The sequence below is a fragment of the Aphelocoma coerulescens genome, chromosome 3 (genome assembly GCF_041296385.1).
Source record: "Aphelocoma coerulescens isolate FSJ_1873_10779 chromosome 3, UR_Acoe_1.0, whole genome shotgun sequence".
Classification (NCBI taxonomy): Eukaryota; Metazoa; Chordata; class Aves; order Passeriformes; family Corvidae; genus Aphelocoma; species Aphelocoma coerulescens.
Genome location: NC_091016.1, coordinates 22933278 through 22945130, shown reverse-complemented (window position 1 = coordinate 22945130; position 11853 = coordinate 22933278). Strand labels below are relative to the sequence as shown.

The window sequence follows — 11853 nt, the reverse complement described above, 5'->3', positions numbered from 1 at the left end:
ACTACAAGCCAGAATCTTTCCTAGAGTTGGGGCTTGTATCTGAGACCAACTCACTCAAATTCACTTCACCCAGGGGGAAAAAAATTATGTTTAACATAACAGATACCTTAGTTGTCAGTCTTGTCCTTAGGGTTTGTGTTTTTCAGGTCATAATCACATTTATAGTGTGGGTAATACATTGATTAGTTTAACAAAAAAGATAAAAAAATTTACAATAAGTCCCTTAAAATATTAAACCCGGCTCAATAGATAGTCACTGGAAATGCAGCACCTCATACAAAGAATTGGTGGGTGGATAGGTAGCTGACAGAGTAACATAAAGGAGTTTTAAATTACTGTTTCATTGTTTGTGTTCTTAAAGAAAATTAAAATCCATCTTTTTACAGTCACCCATAATCACTTTAATTTGATCTCTTTGAACTGATGTGGGAGAATTGATTTGAAGTGCTTTGAATTAGGAACACCCCTCATTTTGCCAGATGGAGTCCTGGCAGTCAGTCCAAGAGAGTTCTAAAAATACAGGTTGACAAATGATAAAAATTTTAGCACTGTAAGACATGTCAAACGTGATAAAAATTGAATATATTTTATTTATATAATGAATGTTATACTACTTAATATAGGTAGTAGATGGGTGATTCAGGCCAGAATCACACTGACTTCATTGAATTGGACCTTAAATTTTTTCCACATGCTGGCAAGGTGTATTAAATTTTACTTCTGCCAATAAGGTCTGAAATGCCTATACATGCAGCATTTGATTTATGACGGTGACCTGGGACACCGTCCTACTGAGTGTTGCATATTCCCACAGTGTGAAACAAGGCTTGCCTTTGCAGTAGAAAGCTCAGCCTGTAGGAGTTATAGTCTGGAAGAAAGGTAAGAGCTTCTCCGAGTTCACAACGGATCTCTGCAGACTCATGGATTTGGATCCGGTGTCACCACTGCACAACTACCCTCACTATAATGGTGTTATCCTTTGGCTATTTATTCACTCAGATTGTCAGAAAAGGGTCTCTGGGGTCTGCAGAGCCTGTGACATAGATCATGCACAGCTTAGAGAGGCTGCATGCTTTAGGCACTGCTGTTTGAGTACTAGGTTGTCTGACGTACCAAGGACTATTGACTTTGCTGTTTCCCTTTACTTGGCAGCCTGTATTCCAAGAGTTTTTCCTAAGATCCTCACTTCAGAAAGTTCCATGGAGTCAGGTGTTTCCTGGAGACATGTAATTTTGGGTATTTTGGTACACCTGAAATGTATTAAAAGGTAGTATGTCCAGCTTGGGTTTGGATTCAGTTATTTTAGATTTTGATCAATGTCACCTTACCTGCAAATGGATAGACATATTCCAGAGGAGCAGCTGCTTGTTGCTTTTATTTAGGTTCTGTTAGTTAGAAATGTATGTTGAGTCTAGTTCCCAAGCTGTTAATTTAAAACTGATGCCCATCTGTCTTCTTAAAAGCAGCAGGATAACACTTGCTCTCTTGCTGAGGGCTGGCCACAATGGTGGCAGTGTTCAAAGCTGAACCCTTCCAGCAGTGAGTCTTTAGAGCAGAGGGATGGCTTTGCTTTGAGGCCTAAACAAACTTTCTTAAACCCTTGTAAAGCCTTAACCAAAATTGTCTGTAGATTAATCTTAATAGCAATTCTAGCACGTTTCTCCATGGCTTAGGAAAGGAGCAGATCATTCATGGCTGACTAGTTAGTAATGCAGGCTTTATTACAGTGCCCTGATCCTTGGAAAACAGTGGGACTAAAATACACACTCAGTAATGGCAGGCCCTTAAAAATTTGACCTAAGCCATGTCTTCTGCATACAATAATATTTTTACAGTATTATTCAGTAATTGGAAATGTCGTAGTTTACATTGTAAGATGGATGGTGTACTGAAATTATTACTGAGTTTGTGTGAATTTGAAGTCATTTTCAGGACAAGTGAAGGACAGGTGAGGACGGCTTGTCTGACAACGTGGCCCCTCTGGTTGTCTGCCCTCACTCAACCCTCAGAGCAGGTCACCTGAGATCACCTGGGTGAGGTGGCAGTGTTCAGGAGCTGACAGAGGAGCAGCCAGCTATCTGCAGTGTGGTGGGGAGCAGAGGGGCAGCACCTGCATCAGCTGCCTCTTCTCCCCTTCCCTCGCTGGTGAAGTTCTCCCTTTGGTAATAAAAACCCCTTCAGTGTGTTGTGTGCTGGAGCAATAATTCACCTCTTGCTTTAGTGGTATAAATCAGAGGTAAGTTAATTGGAGTTATTTGAGCTGTGTTAGTGTAAGAGAGAGAGGTATCACAACTGCTGAGTTATTGGCTCTTGTAAAAATTCCAAAGTGTTTGGCCCAAAATCCACTTTTGAGGGGAGATGTTTATGTGCAAAAGCAGAGCCCATCGAAGTTCCTACAGTCCAGGTAAAAATGAACAGAAGTTGGGAACTGAAGGCATGTGAACTCACTCCTGAAAAGGTTTGACAGCACAGAAAAGCAGGTTTAGCATTGCTTTGAGTGGAGAGATTTGTTGGAGCCATCTTGCAGTACAAAATGAGATACTCTCCTTCACTCTTTCTTACAAAAACATAGATTTCAATATATATATTTAAATCTATGTTTTTAAAATGTATGTTTTAAGTATCTCTTTTATAACATATAATAGTATTGTCCCAAAATTTTCCAAGTGGCCTGATGTGCCATGGTTGAACATCAAACCTTTTCCCTGAAAAGAGCATTTTTTAATCTGATGGACCTTGAACTCATGGCGGTCACATCAGCAAGGTTGTCCAAGTCTATTATTCACCTTTTCTTCTGTTCTCTTAGTTAGGGTTCTGTCTCATTGAACCCTAAAATTCTGGGCCTTTCTTAGATGCCCTGAACAGCTTGGTTTGTTTCCTGACATGGTACTGAATCTGTTAAGTGCCAAATGGAGCTCGTTCTGGCACTGGTACATTGCAGGGAACCAATTTGCCCTGTGTTCCGTGCATTCATGAAACTGCCCTCTCTCCTTTTGTTGATTCTTTTTGTCTCGAGCTCCTGAAATACAGCTTCTGTAGTGGTGTAGCATAATCTCTTTGAGCCTTTCTTATTAGAGAAGCTTTATTTACCTTTGGGGAGTATGATATGTCAGCTTTTTAAGACTTCACAGCAGTACTGCACCACAGAGTAGGGCAGAAATAGAGAGGGCTGTGTAACACTGACACTGGTTTCAATACTTGGAGCAGTAGGTAGTTACATTACATGGAGGTGTTTTATTTGGCATAGCACTGAAAGGATATAATCCTCACAAAGACAGGCATTATGAGTCTTGTAACATAAATGACAGATAATAACTTACTCTCACCTTCTTTTGTGTAGCATAACCTTCATACAAAGAAACTTAACAGAAGTAATTCAGGAAGTATTAAGCAAAACAACATAAAATTGAGAAGTGCTTGGATTACAGTGGCTTGCCAGGAGGTAAACTCTGCTGCTTTTTCAATTCTGTAAGGACTTTTTAAACCACCTTGCTTAATATGTCCCAGATGAACAACATGCTGTTGTTGAATGAGAATTCAAGAAACTTTCCTCTGATAACTCTAGACAGCATCACTTTCCAGACAAGTTTGAGTATGTGAAATAAAAGGACTGGGGAAAGATACCTTACCAAAATAAGGTGTCGTAATGAAACTATCATTCAAGTGTTAATCTGGCTTTGTCATCATTTGCAGCTGAGAAGTATTATGGGACTTGAACCAATACATTTTGACTGCAAGGTACTCAAGCCTGTATGCAGGAATTTGAGACAGCTCTGTAGGTGCACTCGATAACTTAGATATATAACCTTCAAGTAGCTTAGAGCAGGGGGGAGAGAGAGAGAGAGAGGGAGAGAGAATCCCAAATCCTTATTTGTATTGAAATACTCTTGTACACAGCACAGAGGGACTTAATGTCTTGAAAATGTGTGTAAACCACAATATTTGAGATGACAATAACTTTGTGATCTCAGAGTAATAAGCATGAAACAGTTACAAACAATAGTATGTGTAATATGGTTGATGTTTAATTAGGGAACTGTAAGTGCCTGTTGTACTAGTTTGAAAACAAACCAGTGGGAGGCACTAAGTCAGAATAACAATTTAATGGGGAAAATTAAAGGAAAGGGAAAAAAAGAAAGTTTGAACCAGTGTTTTCTTTTAGTCTGACAGAGTCAAGATACAACCTGAGTCCCTGTTAGGCAGCATGGTGGCTACAGTCCTCTGAAGCAGTGATCCTGTAGAAAAAAAAAAAGTCTTCTCTTCCTCAGAAGGTCCAGTGGTGGCTCTGTAGCTTCTATCCTCTGGAAATCCAGTGGAGAAAGCTTGTCTCTGGTGTTCAGTCTCAGATTATATCCACGATGTGATGCTTGGTTCCTCCCTCTGGGTGGAGCATCTCACAATGGGGTAATGAGTCATGAGGCCAAGTGTTCATTAGGCTCGTTAACAGAAGATAGTCCGGAGGGAGTTATCTCTGAGTCATGGGGCAGGACAATGATGGGCCATTAACAGCAAGATAGTCTGGGGGGAGGAGGCAAGGAAACACTGCCCCACCTGATTTCAACAGCTCATGAGGATGGGAATAGAATACACTGCAACCCAGGACACCCATGCATTTGAAAACACCAGTATTTGAAAAGGGAGCATTCTATGAACCTGCAGTAAATCACAGAATCCTTTAGGTTGGAAAAGACCTTTATGATCGTTGAGTCCAAGTGCTGCCAAACCACCACTAAACCATGTCCCCAGGTGCTGTATCTACATGTCTTTTAAATACCTCTAGGGATGGTGACTCAACCACTTCCCCAGGAGCCTGTTCCAGTGCTTGATAACCTTTTCTGTGAAAAACATTTTCCTAATATCCAATCTAAACCTCCTGTAGTGCAATTTGAGGCCATTTCCTCCTGTCCTATTACTCATTACCTGGGAGAAGAGACCATCCCCCACCAGGTTACAAGCTCCTGTCAGGCAGTTGTAAAGAGTGATAAGGTCTCCCTGAGCCTCCTTTTCTCCAGGATAAACACCGCCAGCTCCCTCAGCTGCTCCTTGCAGAACTTGTGCTCCAGACCCTTTGGCAGCTCCACAGCCCTTCTCTGGACTCTCTCCAGCACCTCAGTGTCTTCCCTGTAACGAGGGGCCCAGAACTGGATGCAGCATTTGAAGACTTACTCCCCTCATCCAGATCAAAGATAGAGACAATAAACAGGGCTGGCCTCCAATACAGAGCCCTGGGAAACCCCCCCAATGACCAGCCACCTGCTGGATGTGACTCCAGTCACCACCACTCTCTGGGCCCAGCTATTCAGCCAGGTTTTACCTGGTGAACAGTGCACCTATCCAAACCATGAGCAGCTGGTTTCTCCAGGAGAATGCTGTGGGAAATGATGCCAAAGGCTTTTCTGGTAAGTACATCCACTGCCTTCCCCTCATCCACTAAGTGGGTCACCTCATCACAGAAAGAGATCAAGTTGGCCAAGCAGGACCTGCCTTTCATCAACCTGTGCTGGCTGGGACTGATCCTCTTGTCCTGCATGTGCCATGTGATGGCAACCCAGCTGATCAGCTTCACGATTTCCCTGGCACTGAGTTCAGACTTAAGGTCTGTAGTTCTCTGGAGACTCCTTCAGCCCTTCTCGGTGATGGGCTTAATCACATTTGCCAACTTCCAGAAAAGTGGGACCTCCTCAGTTAGCCAGGATTGCTGGTAAATGGTAGAAAGTGGCTTGGAGAGCACGCCCACCAGCTCCTTTAGCACCCTTGGAGGGATCTCATCCAACCCCACAAACCTGTGTCTGTCTAAGTGGTGTAGCAGATCTCATTGGTGCTTGTTCAGGTACATCCAAATAGCTTTTAGTGCTGTAACTTTGATCTACTCCACCTGGCATCTGTTACACAGGTTCATAGGTACATCAGTGCCGTGAATTCGGCTGTCACCATGGGGGAGTGGATGTGTCCATGGATGGAAATGGATCCCCATGAGGAGGGGGACTGAAGTGCTTCCTGCATGAGCAGCTCAAAACTGAGACCACCATTGAAAGCAGAATGTGAGTATGCCTCTTTGGCTTATGCCAGACACTCGTTTATTATGGGCAATGGATAAGGGAGGTTGAAATCTTTACTTCTGTTTGTCCCCTCAATACAGGAGCTGATAACTTTGCCCAGCATAGATATTTCAAAACTCAAAAGATGAATCAATGGAGTCCTTGTGGTGCTGTGTGGCTGAAACTATGTGTATGGCTGGGATTCTTTGGTTGTTCCGAATAAATACTTAGACTTTTGTAGCTAAGAAGTTACTAATGTTCAAACTTACTTATTTTTCACTTCATCCTGTTAAAGTGTAAAAGGTGGCCCGATCTATTTCTGCTTTGGTGCTGTCAAAGAAACACTATGCCCTTATGTTTAAATTCATATTTCTTTTAAATATATAAAAGCTAGAATAACATGCCTGACTTAAACTCCTATTATTATAACTGATGTTTAATGTTATTATTACTTCAGTATTTTTATAAATGGGCAAGACCAGTAGAGACATATAAGCTCTGCTTTAATTTACCAGTTTTAGTACTTTGTGATTGTATTTCAGGAGGCCTTTAAAATAATGAATTCAGAAGGCTAGGCCTGGATGCATAGATGATTCAAAGCACCTGAACTTGCATCCTAAAGGACAAGAGCTGGTTATGATGCTGCAAGGGGCCTACTGTGGGACCCCAACAGCCAACCAGTTCCAAGGGGCTGCACTCACACCAGTGTGTGCCTGCTTTTTAAGTGTGTTTCCAGACATGGAGCTTGAATAGCACCCGCTATTATATCTCTCCTGGTGCTTTGAGCAGAGGGAGGGGTTGCTCTCAAGCAGCAGAGCAGGTGGTGTGGCCTGTGCAGCAGGGGGGCACTGGGCCATGCAGTCCCTGAGGATTAGAACTCTCAGCAATTTATCTGTCTGATACTAGGGCTAAATTTGCCTTTTGTCCATTGCCATTGTGCTACTCTGCAAGTTACTCCCCTTCCTTTGGGCAGTCGAGAGCGACTCCCTCCTGGTGCTCACGTTCCTCAAATCCCTGCAGTTGCTGCTGCCTGCAAAGAGGCCCTGCTGAGCAAGAATCCCTGCTGCTCTCAACATTGTGTGCAGCCTTGTTGGAGCCCCTTGTTAAGTGGAGGACGAGCTGGTGGCATTCATTTATTTCAGTGGCCTTGCCCCAAAGGTAGCTGTTGTTTGTACGGTCACCTCCTCTGCCACCTGGGGTCTGGCAATAGAGCAGGGGTGGTGTGAGCTCCTGAGGTGGACTGCAAATGTAAGGGCTGTGGATTTAAACCTCTTGTGTCTTCTGATCTCAGAAATCGTCCTGACATCTCACATTTGCTGTCTCGCTCCAGGGTTTTGATACACTTTAGCCTGGAAATCCTGATTGATGTGAAACCCTGCTGGAGTTTACAGTTTCTGCACTTGCTCTGGTTTCACATTATATTTTAAGATCAGGAGAGCACAGATTCATGTCAGATGTTGTTGCTTCTGGTGCTTTCCCACTTCCCTCCACCCGAGCCCATGCTATCTGGAAATAGGTCCGCCCTTCCTTAAGAAACCCAGACAGCAAGGAAGCCACAGCCTCTTCATGTTTTTAAATTTAGGTGTGCCTGGCTGAATATAGATTTCCTCAAAGCTATCGCAGTTCTCAGACTGTTTTTTTTTTTACTTCACAGGGCCTGAAGTCGTATTTCAGTGTATTGAACCAGATGCAACTCTTGTTTGTAACCTCTCCTACAGCAGGAGGGGAGATGGGAAAGACAGAAACTGTGTGAAAAGACCCAGTCCTTCCATCCCTTCTCTGTAGAACAGTGGCTGATCTGTAGCTGATGATCTGAACTGAGAATTTGACTCCCAGCTACCAAATTTTGCCATATAATGAATTAGTAAAGGGAGATCTTGGAGCTCCAGCCTGCCTGGGTATGGATGCAGCACCTAGAGCTGATTGTTGACATAAGGAAAAGGATGTGCATCCTGGGCTGTGCTGTCCTGCCTGAAATCCCTGATCTTACTGCAAAGTACTCCAAATTAAATGTGGGACAGGAAGCTACTGACTATGGAATAGTAACTTGAGATGTACCCCTGCTGTCTTCTGCAGCCAACCAATCCAGGTGCAACCCTCTGGAAGCACACGTCTTCTCACAGAGTCTGTCCAGAGAGCCCAAGATCCTAATTCAGGAGCAGCAAATCACACCTAACTTGGAACATCACCCTCTGAAGGTTTTCAGAGGTTGCAGTGTCATTTTTTTTGTTGACATTGCAGTAAAGGCTCTTTCCTGTTAATTTGCAGACAATCGGATTGAGACCTGAAACTGGAATAACATGGGAAAGTTGTAAAAGCACGGCAACAGGTGACACACTTCTATCCTCTTTGAGGTTGCAAGTATGGGAAAGGGGCTTCCATAAATCTTTCTGTTTGACCAGGCAAAGGAAAAGGCAGACAGCCTCACCTGAGATATGTGCTCTTCTCCCCTTAGCCACCAAAGGAATCCAGCTGGGACAACACAAGCTCTGGCCTGGTTTATTTACCCTGCCTTCAGTACTCAGCTCCCACAGGTATCTCTGTGCTGCAGAAATTAAATCATAAGCCAATGTTGGCTTCTGTGGGAAGTCATCCTATGCAATGGTCTTTAGGAATTGTCTTTTAGGGGACAGATCATCTCCTTTTCAGGGTAACTGGTTACTGGTGTCACAATAGGGTTGAATCAATGGTTTTGGTAGTCCCTGGCTCTGGGCCCAGCTCTTGTCTTTCCTGTGTTGATGCTTCAAATCCAGTTCATCTGCCTCCCAATAGTCAGCCCTCAGCCATGTGCTGGCTTGGGAAAGCTTGACTCAGTTGACCAATCTATTGTTCCCATTTGTTTGTGTGTGTAGTTTTTAACAGGAAAAGGCGTGGGGTTTATCCATGGCATCAGAGAGCACTCACCCAGGACAGCTGGTAGTGCTGCTCTGTGTGCAATGTCCATATTAATAAAAACTTTATAAATCTTGTGTGCTCTTTGTAAACTAAAACATCTTCCAGTGTGGAAATACAGATGTTAGGAAATACAGGTGATCTACTCTTGTTCTTAGGAATGAGCACTTTTCCTGCCCACCTCTGTACTTTTATGTGAGAGCCATCATTTGATTTAGATTTTGAACAAAACCTCTCTGGCTCTGGAATTTACAGTCATCCTTTCCTGTGAGGAGAAATTAAATGGGAAACAGTTTTTCTGGTAAAGTTCTATCCTTATATACACATATGTAAATGTGTGTATAAAAATAAAAGCTAAATAAGCAGGCAAACCCCTGGATTTCTTTAATTGTTAGATCTGGTCATGACAGTTGAGAATGTTTTAAAATAATAATTTAAAAATCTTGTTCTCACAGTGTTTACTTACAGTGTTTAGGCCAGTTGAAGTTTTGAGACACATCAGCATACTTACTTGAGGAAGCACAGGTTTACATTAGTTTCTAAAATTGTAATCTTTCTCTCCCAACTTTCTAAGAAAGAAGGCACTACATGGTATCTGCTTCGTTTCTGCAATATTACAGATAGGGCAGTATTGAAAAGAATGCCAAAATAAGACAGATAGTTTGGTTGTCCAGCATTTTTAGTTCTGTGTTGCTTCTGCAGCCTTTTGTGGATGTTCCAGGATTTACAGATAAATATAAGGTCAACTCTGGAAGGAAAGGTTATTACCAGAGGAGTAGATGAAAGAATTAGGGAGAGCTAGGTGACTAATATTCATGTTAGCTACTCCTGATTCAGAACTTGCAGAGCTCCAGGAGAAGGCAGCATCTCATAAATTACATCTCCACTGTGATTGAATGATTATAGTTATTAAAAACCATGTATGAAATAAATAAGGCAAGCCTAATTCTCAGATAATGGGTTAAATCTATAGCACTGGCAGCCAGATAAATCCTTCTTCTGCCTGGTAAATAAAGCAGAGACAGAAGTGGCTCCTCAGAGGTGTATTTAATAGCGACTGAAGGAATAAAAGGGGCACATGTAGAGACAGAGGAGGAGAGCCCGAGTTGTAGATTTGCCTCTGAGAGTGTGTATTGCTGTCCTGTTGGGTAGGGGCCTTTAATGTGTTGAGTTAGGAAGGACTGCCAGACTTTATGAAGGCAGCCTGACCTTGCAGGACCAGTGACTGGAACAAGTGGAGTTCAGCAGTGTGTGCAGGACTGTGACATGGGGCCCTGGTGGATGTGCAGACAATATGCTGCAAAGTAACTGGAGTGCTTTCACAGACACCCATTCCTGTGTTGGCATGAATTGCAGCAAGCAGCCATCTGTGGCTCATCTGCCAGCATTTCAAGTGGAAAGGAAAAATTCTTTCATTATGTTGGTGTGGACTGTTGTTCTGCCTGGTTTTTGCGCTGCCATACGTACAGAAGGGGTGAGTGAGTTGTCTGGTCAAGATTCTTCCTGACACTGCTCCCAAGTGTAGCTGTTTCAAGAAAGGTTTAAGTGCTGATTGTGTTCCCACTGTAATCCCACTGAAGTGTTGTATGGGTGAGGGTGGGGTAGCTGGTTTTTTATCCCCTTGAAGCATGACAGTCAATATCTTTGGCCATTTTTCATTAGCCAGTGTAAATACTATTCTTATTCCTACCAATGCCTAATCCAGCTTTTGTTCCCTGAGCTGGCTCTGCTAGAAGATATTTGCACAGAAGGGAGAAGAAGAACGAGGAAGACAGTGTACTGATGTGGTGTGCCTGCCTGATGTTACTGGGAATGCACAACAGTAATTGCAGGGTTTTCCTGCTGTAGTTTCCTTTTCCTGTTGGTACTGAAGCTAACGAGGATTTGAAATAATTCTTCAATCTTGTGCTTGCATAATAATTATTGATATTGAGAACAATGAAGGCAACAGATTGATGTGCCATCAAGAAATGCTAAGTTTTTGGGGGGGATAGAAGGGTCACACAAAATACAGTGCAAACAATATTTCTTCAAGTGAGGCAGGAAGTCAAAACCTTCCCCAAGCCTTTATAGCTCAAGAATTTGTTCTAAATTTTGCCAAGAGAGCAACTTGTCTAAGAAAGCAGTTTCTGGAATAAATCAAAGTCCTTGTTGCCCTTAGGGCCTCACTGAGATGTTCTTCTCAGATATCAGCTGCATGAGAGATGAAAATAAGTGTGCCTTTCTGACTGGCTGCTGTTCTACCTTGTCCTTCCAGCAGCCTGGATGGAATTAAGAGAGTCACAGGCCTGGAGTGAGTGGGGTTGTCAGAAACTGCAATATTTGGGAGTCTTGATCTTTGAGCAAAAACCTTAGAGCATGGCTGAACTGGAAAACTCTAAAGAAAAACACAAATACAAGATATTTAGCCATTTAATGAAATAAACTCTGTTTATCAGCTCTGGAAATTATTGTCTATAGCTGTGTCTGGCCATGGATTGGCAGTAGCAAGTGTTTTGTTCTGCTTGCCATTCAGTGTGGGGCACTAGGCAGGAATAAGAAACAGCGAGCCCTGTACCACCCTAAATGCCATTTTTAAAAAGAGAAGCTGGAAAGAAAATAAGAAATAAACAATCATGTTTTGCTCTTTGTTTTCAAACTGATGCTGAGTGATACCTGAATCCAGGGACTCAGACCTCCAGGATTATTGTTTGTTTCAAATGTTATTGCTATGATTTTATTCAAGGGCAGTTTGGACAATTTTGAAATGTCAGAAATGCTTCATAAAACTCAGAGTGTTATTACAGGGCTTGTGGAGTGCTGAGGATAGAAAAATGATCTTTAAAAATGTTTTTGTTATGAAGGCCTTCACATACAGCATAAACATGTTATTAATTCAAAGTATTTCACCAGCATTTATACAGAAAATGTCCACATTTCTTTG

At 42.6% G+C, this 11853-nt stretch overlaps 1 long non-coding RNA gene across 1 annotated transcript; it reads left to right on the top strand.

The window, feature by feature from the left end:
- Nucleotides 1-4970: 4970 nt before the first annotated feature.
- Nucleotides 4971-10945, top strand: LOC138107178 (uncharacterized). The gene is made up of 3 exons (XR_011149285.1): nt 4971-5399; nt 5894-6041; nt 7693-10945. It is a non-coding gene; the product is annotated as an uncharacterized lncRNA (long non-coding RNA).
- The last annotated feature ends 908 nt before the right edge of the window (nt 10946-11853 follow it).